The sequence below is a fragment of the Oncorhynchus gorbuscha genome, linkage group LG02, assembly GCF_021184085.1.
Source record: "Oncorhynchus gorbuscha isolate QuinsamMale2020 ecotype Even-year linkage group LG02, OgorEven_v1.0, whole genome shotgun sequence".
Lineage (NCBI taxonomy): Eukaryota > Metazoa > Chordata > Actinopteri > Salmoniformes > Salmonidae > Oncorhynchus > Oncorhynchus gorbuscha.
In genome coordinates, this window is record NC_060174.1 from 70,529,810 (window position 1) to 70,556,550 (window position 26,741).

Here is a 26,741-nt window from a genome sequence, read left to right on the forward strand (position 1 = left end):
AACATCTGTCGTTCTGCCCACTGTTCCCCTGTAGGCCGTCATTGTAAATAAGAATTTGTTATTAACTGACTTGCCTGGTTAAAAAAATGTTTAAAGTGTTTTTATCAAAAGCAATTACTTGTGCATGTGAGAACATAGAATCATACTCATTGCATGCTTAATATGGCCTAGGCTACGTCACTTTTGTTTTGAGCCGACTTCGCCATGGACTTTGAACGGGGCACCTGGCTCATGCCCGGTTCAAAAAACTAATGCAACCCGTAGTCTGACGACTCCCGCTTAAATTATTCCGCTGCTTTGCCGTTCGCTACATACTTTCATTGCCGAGAATAAACTAACGTCCGTCGATGTAGTGTAGCGTTTGACCGGAGTAAGGTGTTTGTGTAACCAGGCAAGGTAGCCCGTACCAGTTAGTCGAATACCCTCACTGATCAACTCTACCATTTATTTAATGCCCCCTCACGTAGTTATATATTGTATTTAATATATGTTGGATATTCATTCTATATAATTACTATTTATGTGAATCCTTTGTTGTGCTAAAAATAAGTGATACACTTTGATATGACAACTACAGTACTACCCCCCCCCCCCCCCCAAAAAAAATGCTTTAGAAGTGGAACAGTCCAAGGGTTACAGGAAGTTGTAGCAGCTGCCATGTTTGGCTGCTTTGTTCAGGTTTCTTGAAGGTTTCCTGCAGATTTTTTAAAAAGTGTTGCAATGGAACCGAGCTGGAGTACATTTCTATTTCAAGTAAGTACCTTTTGATACCCGAAAAGTACGACAATTGGCGGAATAACTAGCAAACTCAAGACATTTATGGTTTGACGTTTTTCAAATGTATAATTTTAGGTAAAGCTACCCAAGCAAAACAATGGTAAATAACATCCAGGCTTCCAGCTGTGAGGTAGCTAGGGCATGACGCTAAGATAAATCAGTTATTTTCGCTTTCATTTTTTTGTACTACTATGGTGGTAAATATTTTTTTTAAACTTAATGATCTAAATAACTTAATTATTATTTAAGTTAGCTTGTTAGATCAACGCCGGCAAACACCAGGGATCACTCGCAGGCTCCAAGAACGCCACCGTTACGAGCCAGCCAATCTGAGTCTCTTGTTTTTAGTTGTTGCCCCGAACCATTGATGTTTTTTTGCTGTTTGATGGTGGGAATTTACTTCATAAACAACGTCTCCATATAGCTAAAATATTCGTCCAGAGATCACTCGAAAACGAAAAATACTTTACCGATTGACTTCCTTACTATTTCGCTAGTCAGCGTTGAACTTTTCCCTTACCACCTCAAGTCGAAATAGCCAACTAGTTAACTAGCTTAGCTAGCTAAACATTGTGACTGCGGGTAGAGAGATAATTCAAACTATGCACGCATGAAAGCAGTGTTGTTGCCCCATTTATTTCAGTGTGCGACATCCTGATTCAGTGATGGAGATTTCAATCTATAACGTCACTGTATACTTATATCCGATATAGCTAGACGAACTAACGTTAGAAGTTCAACTAAATTGTTCAACATGGGTAACTGGTCACATTTGTCTATTTTTGTCTTTGGCCTGCATTCAAGCAAATGACTTCTCTTACCAGTTTCCATTACTAGTCTACATCATACTCGCTGCACCAACTTGTATCGTATTTGGTTTATCATAAAATAGGACATGTTCTTTTTAGTGTGCATTCAGTCAAATGTTGTCCCCAGTTTAGTTTATACAGCTACTGCGTGTTTTGGCAAGAAGCTATAAACACAGGCATAACCTACAACTGTGGCAGTGAGGTGGTAAAAAAATCGATAGATACATCGGGATATTATTTTTAATGATAGTCAAAACTATTGGATATTTCGTAGTATAATTGTTGTACTAGTTTGCTGTGCCTGCACCAAAATTCCAGAATTTTTCCTTAAACTTTTCTCTATCTTCTATTTTAAATAGGGAGCAAATGTGTTTTCATCACTTATTTTGGTGACTGATAAACGTTTTCTAATGGCTCTCTTGTCCCTCTGCAATATGTTTGGAACATGGAATTGCAATAAATTCACTGTCAAATCGTGATACATATCGTATAGGCACTGAAGTACTGTGATATCGTTTTGTGAGGTCAGTGGCAAGTAGCAGCCCTAATATGTGGTGGAATGATTTTGATGAGTGCTTGTTTTTCAACAAATTAAGGTCAAGGAAACATCATAGCCTGGGATGTTATACATTAGCTGACTTCTTGTGTTTTGTCTATTGGATCCTTAAGGAGAGTTGTGGCAAGCTCCACAACAACAAAACTATTCAACCCATTAGGCCTACACATATATGGGCCTACAATGTGGCATTTCAAGTAATGGTGTTCAAACTGCTTTCAACCTGAATATAACATTCCAGATGGCTGATATACAGTTGAAGTCGGAAGTTTACACTTAGGTTGGAGTCATTTAAAACTCTCATTTCAACCACTCTGCAAATTTCTTGTTAACAAACTATAGTTTTGGCAAGTCTGTTAGGACATCTACTTTATGCATGACACAGGTCATTTTCAATTCTTTACAATTCTTTCACTTATAATTCACTGTATCTCAATTCCAGTGGGTCAGAAGTTTACATACACTAAGTTGACTGTGCCTTTAAACAGCTTGGAAAATTCCAGACAATTATGGCTTTAGAAGCTTCTGATAGGCTCATTAACATAATTTGAGTCAATTGGAGGTGTACCTGTGGATGTATTTCAAGGCCTACCTTCAAACTCAGTGCCTCTTTGCTTGACATCATGGGAAAATCAAAAGAAATCAGCCAAGACTTCAGAAAAACAATTGTAGACCTCCACAAGTCTGGTTCATCCTTGGGAACAATTTCCAAATGCCTGAAGGTACCCTGTTCATCTGTACAAACAACAGTACGCAAGTATAAACACCATGGGACCACGCAGCAGTCATACCGCTCAGGAAGGAGACAAGTTCTGTCTCCTAGAGATGAATGTACTTTGGTGCAAAAAGTGCAAATCAATCCCAGAACAACAGCAAAGGACCATGTGAAGATGCTGGAGGAAACCAGTACAAAAGTATCTATATCCACAGTAAAACGAGTCCTATATCGACAACCTGAAAGGCCGCTCAGCATGGAAGAAGCCACTGCTCCAAAATCACTATAAAAAAAGCCAGACTACAGTTTGCTACTGCATATGGGGACAAAGATTTGTACTTTTTGGAGAAATGTCCTCTGGTTTGATGAAACAGAACTGTTTGGCCATAATGAACATTGTTATGTTTGGAGGAAAAATGGGGAGGCTTGCAAGCCGAAGAACACCATCCCAACCGTGAAGCACGGGGGTGGGAGCATCATGTTGTGGGGGGGGGGGGGGCTTTGCTGCAGGAGAAACTGGTGCACTTCACAAAATAGATGGCTTCATGTGGAAGGACAATTATGTGGATATATTGAAGCAGCATCTCAAGACCTCAATCAGGAAGTTAAAGCTTGGTGGCAAATTGGTCTTCCAAATGGACAATGACCCCAAGCATACTTCCAAAAATGTGGAAAAATGGCTAAGGACAACAAAGTCAAGGTATTGGAGTGGCCATCACAAAGCCCTGACCTCAATCCCATAGAAAATATGTGGGCAGAACTGAAAAAGTCTGCGTGAGCAAGGAGGCCTATGAACCGGAGTCAGTTACTCCAGCTCTGTCAGGAGGAATGGGCCAAAATTCACCCAACTTATTGTGGGAAGCTTGTGGAAGGCTACCTGAAATATTTGACCCAAGTTAAACAATTTAAAGGCAATGCTACCAAATACTAATTGAGTGTATGTAAACTTCTGACCCACTGGGAATGTGATGAAAGAAATAAGAGCTGAAATACATCATTCTCTCTACTATTATTCTGACATTTCACATTCTTAAAATAAAGTGGGGATCCTAACTGAACTAAAACTGGGAATTTTTATGAGGATTAAATGTCAGGAATTGTGAATAACTGAGTTCAAATGTATTTGGCTAAGGTGTATGTAAACTTCCGACTTCAACTGTATGTCCTCGTTATGGTATCACACATTTTATACTTTAGATTATAAACATTCCTTGCAGTTGATCTCCCCCAGTGGCAAATGGCTCCACCTTGAAAAAGACATTATTTTGAATGGGAGCTCAGATTATTGGAGCGATTAAAATATTTACTCTCTGGGCAAGCTCTTAGCCCTGTTTCTGCTTTGAAGTTATTACTGTAATTGTCCCAGCTAACTTCTATTTCCAACGTTCAGACATGTGTAGCTGTTGCTTGCTAATTGTAATGGGCCCAGAGCCTGTCTAGGCTAAGTGGCAGTTTGTCTCCAAATACTGAGTACAGTGCAGCCATTTTGCTGAGTTTGGGATGGTGTTTGTGTGATGTGGTTATGCTAATGTCAACAGTCATTGATCATTGGGTGTTAGGAAGTGACACATGGGATGAAAGTTAATGCAGCACTCTTGCTGATTTCTCGAACACAACTGCTAGTGGTCATGAATCATTGTGTCTTGTATGTCATTTTCACATTCAGTGAGATTAAAGGACTTTTTCCTCATCTTGTGTACAGTGCAGCAAACCAAAATACTGTGCTTAGCGTAACATATGATTACTATGTCAGTTGTCTTTTATGTTTAATTGATTCATAAGCATTTTTATGCACATGCAATAACCCTGTAGGCGACCAATAACATTTAATTTGATCCTATTCCTACCAGATTATTTCGCCCATATGGAGCAGCACTGTTTATTTTGTTGTCTGAGTGAGCGTTGTCTTTTATGCTATCTCATCAGACTTTGAACCACCGTTTAGTCAAACGGTAGCAGCTGGGGGCCAGTGGGTTCAACTCTCCATCACTACTCAAGAGCAGATGGGAAAAATCTTTTAATTTTGATTTCCCATTTTATTATTAAAGTGGTGCTTGACAAAGGTAAGGTTAATGTGCTCTCTGAGAGAGCTAAAGTACTATAATCCTTTATTACTCACCTGCAACGGCACAAAATACAAGATTTGTTTGTGTCACTGGCTGCCTTGTTCCTGACAGAAAGGCTTTGTGACACTGGCTTCTGCATCTGCATGACTCACACTAAACACCTCTCCTCTCTGGAGCCCTCATTCACTCATTGATCCCAAGTATGTTGGCAGCAGGGTAGCATGGCAATGATCTAGAGAATAGCAACAATGACCTTCTCCTATATGACCCATTCTCCCCTAGAGTATTTTAAAAGTCTACCCCAAGTATTCATTTCATATAAGTTAGCCTCGGGAGTTTTTTCTTTCTCTCCACCTATGCCCTGTAAGTACCAGCTGTGAAATACCTCCAGTTATAGCCTATAGCATAATGTTGGAGCTGCCCGAGCAGTGACTCTTCCACATTTAGATGGCCTACTAGAATACATCCCTGCCTGGAGGTTATGTTCCAGAAATAATAGTTCATTTCTGTTTTCAGTACAGACTTGTTAACTAATCTGACGTTAAACATTGTCAGAGCAATACATTTGTGCTCAATAGTTATTCAAATTTAAATCATTTTATTTGTCACATGCTCCAAATACAACAAGTGTAGACCTTACAGTGAAATTCTTACATACAAGCCCTTAACCAACAGGGCAGTTCAAGAAGTAAGAAAATATTTTCCAACTAAAGTAAAAAATTAAGTAACTCAAGAATGATGCTATATACATTGGGTACCGGTACCGAGTCAATGTGTGGGGTTACAGGTTAGTTGAGTTAATTTGTACATGTAGGTAGTGGTGAAGTGACTATGCATAGATAATAGACAGCGAGTAGCAGGTTATTCATCAATGTTCTTCAAAAAAATGTTTGCCGATGTTTACTGACACCTGCCATTTTCAACTGGTGTACACTTCAGCTTAAGACATGTAGCTAGCTAAACAAGGAACCTAGCTAGATAGACAATGTGTAAGATCACACACACGTAACGTTAGCTAACGAGCCAGCCAGCTGATGTTAGCTAGTTAAACAACAATGAACATAGTGTCAAATCATGTCATTAATACCCTGCATGAATCTGCTGGGATCTAACCAACCGGTTCTGGGATACAAATAATAATTTCATACCTGTAACGTTAGCTAGTCAGCCAGCCAGCCAGCTAATGTTAGCTAGCTAGCAGCACACACACGCTTGAAATTAAATAACGTTCTGTCAAAATTTGAAATGTGTAATGTCTGAAAGTCTAGCGTTAACTACCTACCTTGTCCATCATGCATTGATGTATATGGGAGTGTCTCCCTGTCATGGATGCCATGCTACTGTTGCCCTTAGTTTGAAGATGTAATCTGGAGACAGGTGTTTTCTCTGATTCTTTAGCTATCATACTCTTATTACACTGATTTCAAAACTCATCCTCCAGAAAGTGGAGAGCAACACTTATGCAGCTCCACTACACAATACATTAGGCATAGGCCCACCCACATGGGAGCCATGCCCAGCCAATCAGAATTTGTTATTCCCCACAAAAGGGCTTTATTACAGACAGAAATACTCCTCAGTTTCATCAGCTGTCCTGGTGGCTGATCTCAGACGATCCCACAGGCTAGGAAGCCGGATGTGGAGGTCCTGGGCTGGTGTGGTTACACGCGGCCTGCGGTTGTGATGCTGGTTGGATGTTCTGCCAAAATCTCTAAAACAACATTGGAGGTGGCTTATGGTAGAGAAATGAACATTTAAAATCTCTGGCCACAACTCTGGTGGACATTCCTGCATTCAGGATGCCAATTGCACGCTCCCTCAACTTGAGACATCTGTGGCGTTGTGTAACAAAACTGCACATATTAGTGGCCTTTTGTCCTCAGCACAAGGTGCACCTGTGTAATGATCATGCTCTTTAATCAGCTTCTTGATATCCCACACATTTCAGGTGGATGGATTATCTTCGCAATGGAGAAATACTCACTAACAGGGATGTTAACAAATTTGTGCTCAACATTTTGAGTGAAATAAGCTTTCTGTGCGTATGTATAACTTTTTATTTCGGCTCATGAAACATATGACCAACACTTTGCATGTTGCGATTTATATTTTTGTTCAGTATATTTCACATGGAATTAAAAGCCAGTCGCCAATCAGTACTGTTAGTCTTTTTCAGAATCCTTTATTCTCCCTGCCTTCCAGTTTGATGTTATTTATGTTGGAGTGACCTTAGTCTTCAGAGCACATTTGTATCAAAATGGTCAGTGGCATGAAAGCACAGCAGGCTGCAGGTCAAGGACCTCTGTCTTTGGGCCAGGCTGTCTGGATCAGTGGGTCAGAGACAGGCGGACAGAAAGAGGGCTAGAAAATGATGACTAATCCTGGAAGGTATCGAGCGTGAGCAGGTGCGCAGACAATAGGGGCCGGTGGGCACGGTGGCTTTCTTTCTGAGCTACCAGGTCCCCCTGGGTCTGAGAGCGCGACGGCTTGTCTGGGCTGAGGCTTGTCCGGGCTGAGTGTGTATGTGTGTGTGGAGAAATGCAGCCCCTGTCCCATGAATACAGGAGCCAAATCAGAGAAGATGCGCGCACACACAAAGACTTCCTGTTGGGCACTGGGTGCATCTTTCACAATAGGGCAGATGAAGTAAGGAGGAGAATGTGGGATTTGTTTTTAGTTTCTCATATGTTCCCACTCCCCTCTTAGCTGGCCTTGTTGGCTGGATGGCTGAACGTGAAAGGGAAGGGTAGGATATTTAACCTTGCCCTTTTGTGCTCTTTGCGGAAGAGAACATGGTTGTCTTAATTGCAGCATCCCCCCCACCCCCTCTTTTTTTTCAGTTGGTCACTGTAAGACGGGTGGGTTTGTCTGTCTCCAGACAGTTATGTTTATTTTGATGAAACAACTGTGAATATAGTTTCAACGTATTTCCCCCAGCATCACCCATATCATAAATCTCTCAATAGAACAAGTGCGGGTTCCAAATGAACTGAACCTTGCTTGGATTATCAGACTACGCAGGACAAGTAGTCAGGTAGACCAAGGTAACTACAGGCCTGTATCTATTCTGGGAGTCCTTTCCAAAGTCCTGGGGCCTAAATTAATAAACGTTATGTAAATTTCACAGTTTCCATTTCTGAAGTCTGTGTATGTATAAAATATAGAGATTTATGAACTTGGTGCACGCCATACATACACATGTTTCCCATTATAAATTTGACCGGTCTGTCATAAAACTGCGTGCATTAGCGAGTATTTTAAATCCACCATTCACCTTTTATGGTAACAATAACGGCCTCTTATTTGCTGTATAATTTGGAACTGTTGTCATTAGGCCACGGCATGCTAAATACCATGTGTTGTTTAATATTTAGTTTTATCAATAGACTATTGGGTTTCAATGAGTATGTTTACATTGTCGTGGTAATTTCCTGTATTACTAAACATTGAGAGAGCAAACCACACACAAGTCAGTAATATTATAAAGTCCATCTTTAATTATGAGCTTCACCATAGCCCTTTTTGACTCTCAGATCAATTCAGTGTCTATAAATGAATTCTCAGAGTGCTTACAAAACAATTCTTAGTATCATTTATAGCCAAGACACACCGCTCTCAACTTGCATGACGAATAACAGATCTTAGGAACATTGCAAAGGGCCTTTTACTTAAAAGAGGAGTATCCCATCCAGACAGCATTAGCTATAAATTATCGTTCAGTTTGGTCTCTTTAGATGAGATTCTAATCTCGTTCTTGGTACCACTTAGGACCAAAACATTACCTCATCCAATGGCATATATCAATTGTCAATTCTAGATACTCCCGTCTCAAATACAACCCTCCTGGACAAGCTCACGGAGAGGAGTGAGCCTCTAGGTCAAGATGAGGGGACATACAATAGTTAGACACATTCCCATAAGACAAGCCTCCATTCTGTCCTCCTCCCCTTCTTATATTCTTCATAGCATCACATGGTTTAGCAGATACATTGACATACGAAGACATGCCTGACCTCTCCCCTCTCTGTGCCCCAAGTGACTAAGCCCGAGCTGAGAAGGGATAACTGCAACTGCCAACAGTATAGTCCAAAAGAAGACATTCCAATGACAAGAATAAGATAAATATTATCTTTTATCTATGTTACCTAACTATTTCTGATTCAGCCACGACAACATGCACACTAATACTTTTCTGAGCAATCTTTCAAATTATTAGGACGTGTAATCACCTTGGTTGGTGTTCCAGCTGTGTGTTTGATCTGCGTAAAGCCAAGAGTGTGCAAAGCTGTCATCAAGGCAATGGGTGGCTATACTTTATACTTTTTAAGAATCTCAAATCTCAAATAGTTTTATTTAACACTTTAAAAAAAAGGTTACTACATGATTCCATATGTGTTATTTCATAGTTTTATTCTATAATGTAGAAAATAGTAAAAATAAAGAAAAACCCTTGAATGAGTAGGTGTGTCCAAACTTTTGAATGGTACTGTATATTTTAAGAATATAATGGAATATATAATTCAATTTTTGTTTCTCTTAGAATAAAAACCTTTGAAACAGTTTTAGTAAGTTATAAGCTACGGTCCAGTTGCAGCTTTTTCTGACAAAGGCGAAATTATTTTTTTTTTTTTGATTGTGTGTGTGACAAAGGATGAGCAATTTCTTATTAAACAAACACTCAAATAGGCAACAGAAGTAGGAACAGCATAGGGCTGAGTGACTCACTCATTCCTGGCTTTCGTTCAAAATAAGTTATTATAATGCAGAGTTAAAGACAAATTATTTCTGATTGTCGTTAGCATGCATTCTCTCCTCACTGCAGCTCATTTTGTTTTAAATTATGTAGATTATAATAAATGAATGTTTGTAGGAGTTGATGTGTTTTTTGCTAGGGCAAATCTGGTCTGTGATATTGAGTTAGAAATGTAAAACATTAGAGTACTTAAGCATCGAATACATTGCAAGTTTTCCTTTTTCGGGTTATTAGGCTACACTTTACGGTAGGACTCAACTCTGACTGCAGCACCTATCTGTAGTATAAACTGTGTCACATGTTTTTTCTCACACCTAGCCAACCTATTAGACTGTCCTTTTGGAAGTTAATGGAGGTGTGAATGTTTGTCAGTCTCTCCCACCGCACGAGTCCTACATCAGGCAACAACAAAAATGAGCTGGCAGGTGGTCCCGGAGTTGAGTAAATGCAGTGGCGCAATTACACCTGAATGTGGACTGACGATTTTCGAAAATAGGATACTTGTGCCTTACAGCCCGTCACATAAACGAAGAGTGGATGTTCTACAGTGCCGCTCAAACTGCAGAAAACATAAGGCCAGCTATTGTGAAAGAATACTTGTGCATCTGGTTGATTTTTTTTTTTTTCACTTCAAGAGCCCTACTGTCCACCTGGTAATTGTGTGGTTTCAAAGGATATAGCGTCACCTTGAGATGGATGTGTGGTTTCAGAGAGAAGTCAGCTGCGAGCCTGCGACCAGGCACGGTGGATGACATCCTTTTCCTGCACAGCAATTTGAAGAAATCCAGTGATGAATGGACTGTTTTTGGAGTTGTTATAGTATATTTATTTGTCTAATGTTAGACTCTTTAAAGCAATTTGAGTTGTCAGTGTGCTGCATTGCATTGTGGAAAGATATGAATATATATATTCTTAATTCATGGCAGGGTTTCTTTTTAGCCAAATGATGAACAGACATGCAGACAATTTAATTAATGCAGGAAAAGAGAAATAATAGCCTACTGTCTGTAGTCGTAAAAATAATTTTGCTAAATAAGTTTATATTTTGTTGGGTAATGGATCGGCTCTCGGAACTCATTAAGAGATGGATTCGATCTTCAATATAATAATTCAGAAGGTTAAACCCATAGGTTTTAGGTTGTGTGGTGGAGAGTGATGCGGGCACTGGAGATGTTAGGTCTGGGCAGGCGGTGGTGTGTTCTTTTTTTTTTTTGTCTAAAAAGACTAAATACAATCTTACAGAAAAATGTAAGGAAAAAGCTTGCAACACGCATCTGATTTATTAATTATGAATAGGATTTATTTGATTTTGTGGTTACAATGAATGTTAACAATGTCAGAAATAATTGAACACATACACCATGAGCAGATGAAGTTGTTCAACATTTTTTTTTTTAAGGCAATTTTTTTTTTTTTTTCCTTTTCTCCCCAATTTCGACCTGGTCTCAACGCTGCAACTCCCCAACAGGCTCAGGAGGCGAAGGTAGAGTCATGCTTCCTCTAAAAAAATACATGACCAGCAAAACCGCACATCTTCACAAAACATATTTCTACCCTGCAGGCGCGACACAACACATGCCGTACCTTTGTCAAGCTTCTTCTGTTGGCACTCCAATATGTCCCATAAACATCACATATGGTCCATTTGGTTCGATTTAATTCCGTCAATATATATCCAAAATGTCCATTTATTTGGTGCGTTTATCCAGAAAAACACTGGTTCCAACTTGTGCAACGTGATTACAAAATATCTAAAAAGTTACCTGTAAACTTTGCCAAAACATTTCAAACTACTTCGTTTTGAACAGGGCTACTTCTTCATTACACAAAGGAAAACCCTCAACCAATTTCTAAAGACTGGTGATATCCAGTGGAAGCGGTAGGAACTGCAAGAAGGTCTCTTAGAAATCTGGATTCCCAATGAAAACTCATTGAAAAGAGTGTCCTCAAATAAATATCTGAATTGTTTTTCCTCTGGGTTTCGCCTGCCATATAAGTTCTGCTATTCTCACAGACATGATACAAACCGTTTTAGAATCTTCAGAGTGTTTTCTATCCAAATCTACTAATAATATGAATATCTTCTCTTCTGTGGATGAGTAGCGGGCAGTTGAATTTGGGCATGCATTTCATCCGGATGTGAAAATACTGCCCCCTGTCACCAAGAAGATTAGCAAAATGCATCGGGAGAGGAAGGCAATGTTGGTAGTTTCCGGTTTATCGTCCCAGCTCTATTACAGTACACAGTTGTTGCGTGGTATACTGGTACCTTGGTAATATCACGATACCGAAACGTCATACGGATACCAACATTTTAGAATACCGTAGTACAGTTTCATATGATTCTGACATTTTCATCCCTACTGCTCTAAAGAACCTGCTGGTACCGGTTATAAAATGTTTTGTCAGTTTGTTTATAAATTCAGTTGAATTGAAGTAACAGCTACTAGTCTCTTGTATGCACAGGTACAATATCCACTTAACTTTTATACTCGTAGCAGCTGTAATCAGCCAGCTGCATCCCCTACCAGCCCTCTCACCTGCTTCCCCCCGTCCACTCTTAATGTCTCTTCCTCATCAGTTAAAGTGTGTATATATATAAATATATATATATATTAGCTGGGATGTAGAAAGACGCAGGTGAGTCTTCTGTTGGTAGGTTTGTACATTGGAGCAACCCGTAAAGCGAGCTATGTTGATGTAGCATTGCATCACCTGTTGTAACCAAGAGCACAGACCTTTCTGAGTAGACTTTGAGTTCACTGTCATGCAGCCTCAGTGTCGGATAGGGAAAGTGGAGCACCGCTTCACGACAGCCATGCTTGCAGCTTTACAGTAAAGACAACGACTTCTCTAGTCTAAACTGTTAAAAACATATGACCCATATTACCAATTTTTTTTCTCTCTTTCTTTTGGGAGTAGCGTGCATTTTACACTGAACAAAAATATAAATGCAACATGCAACAATTTCAGATTTGACTGAGTTACAGTTCATATAAGGAAATCAGTCAATTTAAATAAATAAATTGGTCCCTAATCTATGGATCTCACATGACTGGGCAGGGTTACAGCCATGGGTGGGCCTTGGAGGGCATAGGCCTACCCACTTGGGGAGCCAGACCCAGTCTGGTTGTCTGTGGTTGTGAGGCCAGTTGGACGTACTGCCAAGTTCTCTAAAACTATGTTGGAGGCAGCTTATGGTTGAGGAATGAACCTTCAATTATCTGGCGATAGCTCTGTTGGACAAACCTGCAGTCAGCATGCCAATTCTGTTTGGTGCTAACGTTTTAAGTTGGGACTAGTGTGTGTATGCATGTTTGAGAGAGACTCTGTTAACTGAAGCGTAAAGAAGGTTTCATGCCGTGTTTTCCTCTTACTGACACAATGACATGCATGTCATTATGCATGTACAGTGCATTCGGAAAGTATTCAGACCCCTTAACTTCCACATTTTGTAACGTTACAGCCTTATCCTAAAATGGATTAAATTGTTTTTTTTTCTCATCAATTTACACACAATACCCCATAATGACAAAGCAAAACAGGTTTTTAGAAATGTTTGCAAATGTATTATACATTTTTCTTTAAATATCACATTTACATAAGTATTCAGACCCTTTACTCTGTACTTTGTTGAAGCACCTTTTGGCAGCGATTACAGCCTTGAGTCTTCTTGGGTATGACGCTACAAGCTTGGCACATCTGTATTTGGAGCTCTGTCAGGTTGGATGGGGAGCGTTGCTGCACAAATATTTTTTTAGGTCTTTCCAGAGATGTTCGATCAGGTTCAAGTCCGGGCTCTGGCTTGTCCACTCAAGGACATTCTGAGACTTGTCCCGAAGCCACTCCTGCGTTGTCTTGGCTGTGTGCTTAGGGTCGTTGTCCTGTTGGAAGGTGAACCTTCACCCCAGTCTGAGAACCTGCTCCAGTGCTCAGGACTTCATCAAGGATCTCTCTACTTTTCTCCGTTCCTCTTTCCCTGGGTCCTTATTAGTCTCCCAATCCCTGCTGCTGAAAAACATCCCCACAGCATGATGCTGCCACCATGCTTCACCGTAGGCATGGTGCCAGGTTTCCTCCAGGCGTGAGTTTGGCATACAGGCCAGAGTTCAATCTTCAAATCAAATTTATTTGTCACACCCAATCTTGGTTTCATCAGACCAGAGAATATCGTTTTTCATGGTCTGAGTCCTTCAGGTGCCTTTTGGTTTACTTAAAGTAGGCGGTCATGTGCCTTTTTACTGAGGTGCTTCCGTCTGGCCACTCTACCATAAAGGCCTGATTGGTGGAGTGCTGCAGAGATGGCTGTCCTTCTTGAAGGTTCTCCCATCTCCACAGAGGAACTCCGGAGCTCTGTCAGAGTGACCATAGGGTTCTTGGTCAACTCCCGGACCAAGGACCTTCTCCCAGATTGCACAGTTTTACCGGGTGCCAGCTATAGGAAGAGTCTTGGTGGTTCCAAACTTCCTCCATTTATGAAAGATGGAGGCCACCGTGCTCTCGGAGACCTTCAATATTGCAGAAATGTTTTAGTGCCATTCCCCAGATCTGTGCCTCAACACAATCCTGTCTCTGCGCTCTACGGACAATTCCTACAGCACGGTCTACAGCACTGCATCTCAGTGCTAGAGGAGTCACTACAGTCCCTGGTTCGAATCCAGGCTGTGTCACATCTGTGATTGGAAGTCCCACAGTGTTGTCTGGGTTTGGCCAGGGTAGGCAGTCATTGTAAAAAATAATTTGTTCTTAACTGACTTGCCTAGTTAAATAAAGGTTTACATTTTTTGGGGTTTGCTATTTTAGTATTAAGTTCGCTGTCTATCTAGGTGGTTAGCTTCTTCCAAAATCAAGCATTCACTCTTTAACCTCTTGCTCCTACCTGACACGCAGGCGTCCCATCTAGATATCTGGAAATGCAAATGCACTACGCTAAATGCTAATAGTACTAGTTAAAACGCAAACGTTCATTAAAATACACATGCAGGGTACTGAATTAAAGCTACACTCGTTGTGAATCCAGGCAACAAGTCAGATTTTTTAAATGCTTTTCGGCGAAAGCATGAGAAGCTATTATCTGATAGCATGTAACACCCCAAAAGACCCGCAGGGGACATAAACAAAATAATTAGCATAGTCGTCGCTACACAAACCACACAAATAAAATATAAAACATTCATTACCTTTGACCATCTTCTTTGTTGGCACTCCTAGATGTCCCATAATCACTATTGGGTCTTTTTTATTATTAAATCTGTCCATATATAGCCTAGATATCGATCTATGAAGACTGTGTGATAAACAAAAAAAAATAGCGTCTTATAACGTAACGGCATTTTTAATTTAAAAAAGTCGACGATAAACTTTCACAAAACCCTTCGAAATACTTTTGTAATGCAACTTTTAGGTATTAGCACACGTTAATAAGCAATCAAATTGATCATGAGGCGATGTAGAGGACTGGCCACCCCACATATGCTCTCTCTAATTCTCTCTTTCTTTCTCTCTCTCGGAGGACCTGAGCCCTAGGACCGTGCCCCAGGACTACCTGACATGATGGCTCCTTGCTGTCCCCAGTCCACCTGACTGTGCTGCTGCTCCAGTTTCAACTGTTCTGCCTTATTATTATTTGACCATGCTGGTCATTTATGAACATTTGAACATCTTGGTCATTTTCTGTTATAATCTCTACCCGGCACAGCCAGAAGAGGACTGGCCACCCCACATAGCCCGGTTCCTCTCTAGGTTTCTTCCTAGGTTTTGGCCTTTCTAGGGAGTTTTTCCTAGCCACCGTGCTTTTACACCTGCATTGTTTGCTGTTTGGGGTTTTAGGCTGGGTTTCTGTACAGCACTTTGAGATATCAGCTGATGTACGAAGGGCTATATAAATAAATTTGATTTGATTTGATGTATATTCTTTAGCTTTCCGTCTGGAAATAATGTCCGGGTAAATCTCAACCAAAATATCCGGTCTGAGACCTGAACAAATGGCTTGTCTCTTCTTCGTTTGACCAAGAAACAAAGCCTAGGCAAATGACAAGACTGTTGACATCGTGTGGAAGCTGTAGGTATTGTAACCTCAGCCCCATTTATTGTGGTTCGCCTTTATCAATGGGTTGAAGTGGCGGATGGAAATATATTTCCATTTTCAGTGATCAGATTTTCCTGCGCTTTTCGATGAAACACACGTTCTGTTATAGTCACAGCTGTGATTTAACCAGTTTTATAAACGTCTGAGTGTGTTCTATCCACACATACTAATCATATGCATATACTATATTCCTGGCATGAGCAGCAGGGCGCTGAAATGTTGTGCGATTTTTTTTTTAACAGAATGTACAAAAAAAGTAGGGGGTAGGAGTAACAGGTTAACAGTAGAGCATCCCCTTCTGGATCAAGAGCCTTGCTCTTTAATATTTGTGTGTGCAGCAGACTGTGAGTAGCAATTTTGAGTTACTTGTATGACTTTATAAGCTGGAATGTCATCTGTTCTGAAAATAGTTTAGGTCAGACTGAAATGTTTGCTATGTGCTCGTTAGCATTTAGTTAGCATTCTCAATGGGATTTTACATGTACTTGTTAGCATTATTAACCTTCGGATTACAGAGGCTGTGTGGTTAGAAAATAGTGTTCAGTGGCGGTATTACTGAATATCCTGGTATGACAATCTGGATACCGCCCAAGCCTACTGTTTAGTTCGCACTGAAGCTGAGGAGACAGGCAGACAGACTAGGTTTTCCAGCACTGCGTGTGATTTTATTTATTAATGTCAGTCGACGTGGGTAACTTCCAGCTTTGACGTCACTAACCTTTTCCCACAGCGGGGGACCTCGGCCTGCTGTGCAGTACAACCATGTGCTCTTATAACTGAACTGCCTGATTTTAGCAGCACATTAAGGCCCCTCCCCTCTCCGCCAGCTCTTTTCTAATTGGGCTGCTTTGGGTGGTGGCTGGACGTGGCGGTTCTCTATTGGGGCGGGTTTCCTCTGTGTTTGTTGCAATGTGACAGAGATTCACCGCTGTGGTTAGATGGGAGGCTTCCTGTGGCACTCACTCTTACCTGGTGTCTGTCCTCAGCTTCCTGAAGGGTGGCTTGACTTGCACATCTCCAAAGCCACGGAGTCACACCACTGAGAGGTTCTCGCTCCAACCCTAATCAAGAGCACCTGATTCTAATAATTAGCTAGTTAATAAACTGAATCAGGTTAGTTACACTTCGGGTTTGAGTAACAATCTACATGAGGATAGTTCGTTAGCCCTGGTCTAATGAAAACCAGTTTCTTATTAATTTATTAATTAGAATTTTTCTGTCAGTTCTTCAACAGTTTATTGTTTTGAGGAGCACTTTTGTAATGAATTTCATTGTAACGTTGAGCTACTAGCTGGGGGATTCCCACGAAACCCGCACTTGACCCACCAAAAAGTACCATCAAAAATAAAACATTTCCAACATAATTCCTCTTGGATCACTAAGATTAGCATCTGTATTTATCTATTTCATAATTATTGTGTTTATTGATCAGATATGATATATTTTCCACTACGACCAGTGCAACAATTCTCATTTACCGCAAGTCCCAAAAAATAAATTTCAAATGTAAAAACATATATTGTTTATGTAAAGGCTTGAGTTAAACAGAACACTGATAGGAATTCCTTTTAAAATTACATTAAAATGTTGTAATTTCTCAATACCACAAGAGAAACTTTTCTGATTATAGTTGTTTTTGTCATCACTTCATGTTAGTTTTATGTACACATATTTGGATAAAGAACAAGATACACCACAGATTAAGCCAAAATTACTAAACTATGCATTTTATTTTTCTGAAAATGTCCTTAATTTTGGTGCATTCTGGGTAATGGTGAGCTGGTTTCAGAGATGAGACTGCATGTTTCGGACTGTTGCGTAGTTTTCTATTGGAAGAACTGCACTGAGTTCTATTAGAGATTCAGTAACCCAATAGATCAAATTGTTATTTGTTTATCCCAAATTACTCTCATAATTCTAAAATCACTGATCTTAATACAATTGACTAAAATACAACTTATTTTAGCGTAAGTATTTTCAAAAGTCAAATGTGGACTTAAGCATAAAAAGTGACTTTTTATAGAAACGGTTATTTCTCCAGGTAGTATTGGTATATTAGGATGTGGATATGTGTGGTTCTAAGGTACTTTAGATTCATTTCTAAATTGAATGGAATCCTTTGGGCAAATGGCATAACATGACCTGCCTATAAAGTATCTAAATATGTGAGGTATGGACCAAGACTGTAATGGGAAATCAAACAACAATATAGGCAAGTGCTAAAACAGTCACAATGAGGGAAATCCTCCGTTAAGAGGTGGGATTTCTCTTTGCTGAAACATTCTAGATTGTGGCTTTAAGTCAATTTAAAATGGTGTTTATACACCCATATTTCTTGACAACCTCTGTTAATCATCAGTTATTTGAATAAGTAATCTATACTGTAGCAGTGGTTCTAGTAAATTAAATAAGCAGCACCGCACAACCATTGACTATACATTAGAATTGACTTATTCTCATTACCGAAAAGGACCTAAAAATTATGCAGTAATGAGATGTGTTTCCAGTAAAGAGAGGCCCTTAACTTAATCTGCAAGTAGTAGGAGACAGCCAATGAGTCAGCAAACAATTGACTTCATCGCTAAAGCTCATTCATTTCTAGGCCTGTGGCGGTCATGAAATTGTCAGCCGGTTATTGTCATGCAAAAGTCTACCGGTCTCCCCATAATTGATCGATAATTGGCATAAAAATGTTTAGCATCTACAGGCCTCCTCATGCAAATCAAATCAAACTTTATTTGTCACATGCAACAAGTGTAGATCTTACCGTGAAATGCTTACTTACAAGCCCCGAACCAACAATGCAGTTCAGTAAAGAGTTCAAATATTTACGAAATAAAATAAAATGAAAAAATAAATAACGAGGTTATACAGGGGGTACCGAGTCAATGCGCGTAGGTACAGGTTAGTTGAGGTCATTTGTACATGTAGGTAGAGGTGAAGTGACTATGCGTAGATAATAAACAGCGAGTAGCATCTGTGTAAAAACAAATGGGGTCAATGTAAGTAGTCTGGGTGGCCATTTGATGAATTGTTCAGCAGTCTTATGGCTTGGGGGTAGAAGCTGTTGAGGGTCCTTTTGGTCCTAGACTTGGCAGTCCGATACCGCTTGTCTTGCGGAAGCAGAGAGAATAGTCTGACTTTGGTGACTGGAGTCTTTGACTATTTTTGGGGCTTTCCTCTGACATTGCCTAGTGTATATAGGTCCTGTATGACATGAAGCGTGGTCCCAGTGATGTACTGTGCCGTACACCCAGTGATGTACAAGCCGCTGATGCACGGCTTTGTAATATACACCATCAAATCAAAGTTTATTTGTCACGTGTGCCCAATACAACAGGTGTAGGTAGCCTTACAGTAAAATGCTTACTTACAGGCTCTAACCAATAGTGCAAAAAAGTTATTCGGTGAACAATAGGTAAGTAAAGATACACACAATATTTATTTTAGTCAGTTCGAAATAAACGTATGAAGAAAATGTATTTCAAAAGAATAGGCTTGTTAATTTAGCTGACAAGATATCCTTATGTCTCATGCCATTATTTAAAATCTGATTTTATAGTAAGAAGCTTCACAGCTGTTCTCTCAAGTGATCATATTTTCACCAATCAGACTGTTCTCAAATGAATCTAATCTTAACAAATTGTACATATTAGTATTGAATTAAATGGCCCATTTATCAAAGGGGCAGGGGGGGGATACATGCCATCTGTATGCATTCAAATAGCGAATGGAGGCCACACGCTTTCCGCCAGTCAGTTTTGTAGGCTACATCATTTTTCATAGCAGAGCATGTGCTTCATATGAGTAGCTGATGAATAAATGTAAGAACACTTCATTCACTCCCAGCATCAACCACTGTTTGAGGAGCATGATCTTGCTGCCTGTCAGGTGATATTCCATCCGCACTCTGTATGCCATAGGCTCTCCATGTTTTTTGCAACAAAACATATTTCTCTAAACTGTTGACAGCCCGTCAGCGTGGTCGAGAAAGGAATAAAGGAGAGAGCAGTTGAAACGCATGGTGCTGAGATTCTGTATAGCTTAATAGCGTCACCCAATTCATTATGGAAATGTTAACAATGCCCTGTTACTAGGCTATTCAAGATCAAATACAAATGCACTAATTGTAGGCTTACTGTAAGCCGCCCTGCACAATCAATGAACCAACAGCATCGCCTAGGGCTATACAGTGCATTTGGAAATGTTACATAAGTAATATAACATAAGTATTCAGACCCTTTACTCGGTACTTTGTTGAAGCACCTTTGGTAATGATTACAGCATTGGGTCTTCTTGGGTATAACGCTACACACAAGCTTGGCACACTTGTATTTGGGGAGTTTCTCCCATTCTTCTCTGAGAATCCTCTCAAGCTCTGTCAGGTTGGATGCGGAGCATTGCTGCACAGATATTTTCAGGTCTCTCCAGAGATGTTCAAGTCCGGGCTCTGGCTGGGACACTCAAGGACATTCAGAGTCTTGTCCCGAAGACACTCCTGCGTTGTCTTGGCTGTGTGCTTAGGGTCATTGTCCTGTTGGAAGGTGAACCTTCACCCAGTCGGAGGTCCTGAGTGCTCAGGAGCAGGTTTTCATTAAGGATCTCTCTGTACTTTGCTCCGTTCAACTTTCCCTTGATCCTGACTAGTCTCCCAGTCCCTGCCGCTAAAAGAATATCCCCAGCATGATTTTGCAACCACCATGCTTCACCGTAGGGATAGTGCCAGGTTTCTTCCAGATGTGACGCTTGGAATTCAGGCCAAAGAGTTCAATCTTGGTTTAATCAGATCAGAGAATCTTGTTTCTCTTGGTCTAGGAGTTTGCCAAAAGGCACATAAAGGACTCTTAAACTGGCTGTCGTGCCTTTTTATGAAGTAGTGGTTTTGTCTGGCCATAAAGGCCCTATTGGAGTGCTTCAGAGATGGTTGTCCTTCTGGGAAGGTTCTTTCATCTTCACAGAGGAAGTCTGGAGCTCTGTCAGAGTGGCCATCAGGTTCTTGGTTACCTCTCTGACCAAGGCCCTTCTCCCCCGATTGCTCAGTTTGGCTGGGCGGCCAGCTCTAGGAAGAGCCTTGCTGGTTCCAAACTTCTTCCATTTAACAAGGATGGAGACCACTGCGTTCTTGGGGACCTTCTATGCTGCAGAAATGTTTTGGTACCCTGCCCCAGATCTGTGCCTCGACACAATCCTGTCTCTGAGTTCTACGGACAATTCCTTCAACCTGATGGCTTGGTTTTTGCTCTGACATGCGCTGTAAACTGTGGGACCTTATATAGACAGTGGTGTGCCTTTCCAAGTCATGTCCAATCAATTGCATTTACAACAGGTAGACTCCAATCAAGTTGTAGAAACATCTCAAGGATGATCAATCGATATCGGATGCACCTGAGCTCAATTTTGAATCTCAGAGCAAAGGGTCTGAATACTTATCTAAATACTTTATTTTAAAAATATTTTATTTGTAATTAAATGTCAAAGCTTTTCTAAAATCCTGTTTTTCGCTTTGCCATTATGGGGTATTGTGTGGAGATTTTTTAAAATTGTATTTCATCCATTTTAGAATAAGGCTGTAATGAAACAAAATGTGCAGAAGGGGTCTGAATACTTTCCGAGTGCACTGTACTTTCTCTCCCGGACTCATGGATAGAAAGTCTGGAGCGTAGCATAAGGTAACCAGTCCATCCAGTATGCATCATAATACGGTCCACACTCAAATGTGTTTACTAGAGTTTGTTTAAATTTGGAGTATTGGCTAGACAAATTATGCACCAAAGACAACTTAAATCTATGTTTTTGCATGTTTTCCAGCTGTGTAATATGCGGTAGGCTATGTATTGTATTACAGCATAATGATCATTTTAATTCAGGCTTTTCTTTCGGGCTTGGGCTCATAAGCCTATGCATAAGCTCTAATATGCTATAGGTGTTTTTGAATTCATCACATTAGAAAGCATTGCCCATTTTGTTGTGTTAGGCCTTGAAACAACATCCACAACCATGTTTCAACCTGCTGTTGAACTTCTGATCATTGATCATCACAGTGAGGTACATTTTAAAAGTAAGAGACGCCTACTGTTTTGATGATAAGTGTATGCTGTGCTTTTCAATTGTGACATCAATGCAAACAGTGGTTAGAGGAACAACAGAACCTGGAGTACCAGGCTATTAGGACCTGATGGTAGTTAGCAAGTTGGGTAATACCAAAGCATGTCCAGAGTGCATAAAAGGAGATTACCATGTCACATGGAATTTTACTGCGGTCATGACTCATGACCATCCGGTGTGGCAGTAATATGGTCACTGCAACACCCCTATGCATGCCTCTATGTTCGTATGTTAATGGATCTCTCAAGTTTTTCCCAATTTTAGTTATTTTTGTTGTTTTCGCTAACAAAGATTAAGTGTCGTGAAGGGGTTGTTTGAGAATACAATCCTTATTCTGGAGTTATAGCTTCTAAATGAAGAAATTAAATGAACTTGTGCTCCTCCAAGGACTACTTCTTTAGATCAGGAGTCTTAAACTTTTTCAGTCTGGGACCCAAATGAGAAATTCTGTGTTTTCCTGGGACCCAATCTTAGGAAAATATGCAAGTACACATAAATAACGTTACATTTCATTGCCCCTAAGCCTAAAACATATGCAATATAGACAAAAACAAAGAACAAATGTTTATTTTCTCGTATTAAAACACTCTTACATATCTGTCTACATTGGAACTGTTACTGTTAAAATGCAATAAATAATTTCATTCTGAACTGGAATAAACAGATTAATCACATCACACAGATGTGGACCCGAATACACACACAGTCCTAATGAGAGCATGTCTATTCTGGGCTCTGTTTTTGACAGTGTAACACTGAGGTTATGCTCAGCCTTGAAACAGTTTCTGTACTTGTTTTTTAAACTGGATCAGAACATCTACTGCGTTCTCAGTCAGGCAGGAGACTACTTCCTGCTGTAGATGAACAACCCAGAACTGTGTGAGTGTGCCTCAAAAAGCATCTCGCTTCAATCAGTTTATTCCAGTTAAGAATAAAAAAATATGATTCTATTTTAACAGCAACAGTTCCAACCTAAACTAGTTTTCAACAATAATTTCTACAGTGAAATGTACAGCGGGCCCGATCATTTCTACAGTGAAATGTACAGCGGGCCCGATCATTTCTACAGTGAAATGTACAGCGGGCCCGATCATTTCTACAGTGAAATGTACAGCGGGCCCGATCATTTCTACAGTGAAATGTACAGCGGGCCCGACCATTTCTACAGTGAAATGTACAGCGGGCCCGACCATTTCTACAGTGAAATGTACAGCGGGCCCGATTTTAAATAAAAAAAATATTTAAAAAAGAATAATCTTCATCTGTATTGTTACTTAAGGCTGCACATCCGTAGCTACTTTGCTTTGGTGAATGTTAGTGATTTAGCTGTGTACAAGGCCAGGGGATTGTTTGAAAAACTCTTAGTTAGTACTCCCTTATTTCTGCTTATCAACACCTGTTATAAAATGACAACAATGTCTTGCTAGCTGACTAACTTTTCCACTGTCAAATCACTGTTTCCTGAAGCATTCTGCCCTGTTCTGAAAGAACTTCCTGGGTTTACCATCATGCTGTGGATGTTTGGTCAGGACTTATTAATTTGTTCGTTATGAGACTCATTACTACTAAACTCTTCACCACACAAAACACACTGTGGGCGCTCCTCGTTGTACATTTGTATGAAAGAGAAATTCATCACTGTATATTTTTTTGGTTCCTGACAATTGAGCTCCGTCAACTTGTGGCTAGCATGAGTCCATTTGATGACGGGTGAGTGATGGCGAGTGGGGATGCGTAGTCATTGGCAGATGGCGCATCATCTGCTGCTGAACGACAGCGCTGCATCGTGTGTGTTGCAGTGATCTTCAAGAAATCTGCTGTAAACAGCGAAGCACACGGGCAACTCCCTCTCACTCACGCAGCTGGCAGACTGAGCAGAGACCTCTGCTAAATAGACTGCGCAGATGCACTTGACCAATAGCCATTACACGGGAGACGATGCCATCCTGTCTGATGTTCAGACTCTGCTTGCAGATGTAAGAGATCTGTACTGCTCTTCCCCCTTCACTGTTGCTCCAAGCAGAGGAAATGCATCAAAAGTGTGAAGGCTTCTGCCTTAAGCCCATACACGCCCAGTGTACATGTTGGACACTAAGTATGCTGTCTCCGCTTGAGGTCGCCCGATTAATCGGAATGGCCGATTTAATTAGGACTGATTTCAAGTTTTCACAACCATCGGAAATCGATATTTTTGGGCGCCGATTTGATTATTTTTTTACACCTTTATTTAATTAGGCAAGTCAGTTAACACATTCTTATTTCAATGACGGCCTAGGAACGGTGGGTTAACTGCTTCGTTCAGGGGCAGAAAGACAGATTTTCACCTTGTCAGCTCGGTGATCCAATCTTGCAACCTTACAGTTAACTAGTCCAACGAAATAACGACCTGCCTCTCTCTCGTGGCACTCCACAAGGAGACTGCCTGTTACGCAAATGCAGTAAGCCAAGGTAAGTTGCTAGCTAGCATTAAATTTATCTTATAAAAAACAATCATAATCACTAGTTAACTACACATGGTTGATGATATTATCTAGCGTGTCCTGCGTTCTCTGACTGAGCATACAAGTATCTGACTGAGCGGTGGTAGGCAGAAGCAGGCGCGTAAACATTCATTCAAACAGCACTTTTGTGTGTTTTGCCAGCTGCTCTGTGTTGTGCTTCAATCATTGCACTGTTTATGACTTCAAGCCTATCAACTCCCGAGATGAGGCTAGTGTAACCAAAGTGAAATGGCTGGCTAGTTAGCGCGCGGTAATAGCGTTTCAAATTTCACTCGCTCTGAGCCTTGGGGTGGTTGTTTCCCTTGCTCTGCATGGGTAACGCTGCTTCGATGTGTTGCTTGTTCGAGCCCAGGGAGGAGCGAGGAGAGGGACAGAAGCTATACTGTTACACTGGCAATTCTAAAGTGCCTATAAGAACATCCAATAGTCAAAGATTAATGAAATACAAATGGTATAGAGGGAAATAGTCCTATAATAACTACAACCTAAAACTTCTTACCCAGAATATTGAAGACTCATGCTAAAAGGAACCACCAGCTTTCATAATGTTCTCATGTTCTGAGCAAGGAACTGAAACGCTAGCTTTCTTACATAGGACATATTGCACTTTTGCTTTCTTCTCCAACACTTTGTTTTTGCATTAAGTTAAAATAAGTGTTAATTCAGTATTGTTGTATACATTATTTTTTTAATCGTCCGATAAATCGGTATCAGCTTTTTTGGTCCTCCAATAATCTGTATCGGCTCTGAAAAAATCATCGGTCAACCTCTAGTCTCCGCCACCTTGGCCTGGATGAGGTCAAGGTTCTTGGCAGTCTGGCGAAGTACACTTCCAAGCAGGGGCTTTGGGATGGAGATGCAATATGGCAGTCGTGCCAACATATCTCATCAGCCACCTGGTGGAAGGGACTTTGGATCTGAGGCTCTTTCCCCTGTTGCTTCCATCATCCTCCAAATCCCACCAACATCAGCCGCCTCAACTGGTCTTTGTTTGGGAACACACACCAAAGCACACAACAGGCTGACCAATACAAGAGTTGAACAATTGGTGGCCATCAGTTTGAATTTGAGGCTTTTTGAGCCTGATAACGAGCCATCCTCAACAAGGTTGGAAAGTGACAGTGAAGATGAGGCCTCAGAGTCTGATGTTTAAGAGGTGGACATTGTGGAGGTCCAAGGAGAAGACATGGAAGCCGGAGAGGAAGACAACCAAATCTTTAGTATCTAGACTCATTTTACAGATGTATGTTGAAATTGTTTTTGGGAGATGCGCTGGATCATTCAATATTCCCTTTTGTTGTTCAATGACATCATCCCATGTGATGAGTCAAATTGAATTAAAGTTCAATTCGTAACTTTTTTTTCTAATGGAAGGATTTAATCATTTGTAATTGTCTTCTTATGATAAGGTTACATGTTTGTTTCTGTTTCCATATGATAGGGTAAATATATCCAATGCAAAAAACATCTACATTTTTAAATTGTATAAATATTAATGTGCATATATTCCCGTTAATTCCCACGGAAAGTTCCCCAAAATGTGCAACCCTAATCAAGGGTGAAATAAAACATTTATTTAAAAAATGATTGGAGTTTTTATAGCAAGTGTTACGGTAATGAGAAACATTTCCAGTGTTTTCATGTAATACGTATTATAATTGAATGTGGACTTCAACTAGTATCCACGTTTTATGATTTAAGGACAAACACCATGTATGTTATTCAAATAAGTTTTTTGTTTTATAATATGACCAGAATTGAATGAGAATTTAGGGTTGAAAATGTACAAAATTCAGGTGAAACTAGAATGTATTTCAAATAAGGCACTGCTATAAACTAGGCATCTTACTCTTCAGATTGATCGTTAATAGTTGCAGATGCGTCAGAGTTTTCTAACTCCATTTGCTACTGCAGTGGTTCGAATCACCCAGTATACCAGGGCCTTGTCTGGCTGAGCTCATGCCCAGGATGCTGCTGTATTTTGGCAGGCTACTTTTACAGTCACATGAAGAGTGCACCATCATGGCGGGGGATCATTTTTCATATATGCTAGCAGGTTTGGATTCCACAGCAGGAGCAGCAGCAGGCTGCTAGTGTGCCTCCTCACTAATGACAGAGCCAGGGCCTATTTTTGTCCCTGTAAAACACCAACAGTCACTGACCCTGCTTATTTTGCGTGATTCATCGAATAGATGCCCCAGACATCAATACTGTGGCTTGGTACAAAGGTGATTGTTTATACGGGACTTGGATGTCAATAGATTACAGTAGCAACTATGTGCAGTAAAGGACTTTGGAAAATTATATTCCTAGTTGCTGTGGTTTTAGACTAGAGACCAGGGTTGTTGTGGCAATTTATCTGGTTGAATGT

General features: G+C 40.4%; 1 pseudogene; it reads left to right on the forward strand.

The window, feature by feature from the left end:
* Positions 1 to 631: 631 nt before the first annotated feature.
* Positions 632 to 26,741, forward strand: part of LOC124008548 — a 40,100-nt pseudogene continuing 13,990 nt past the window's right edge.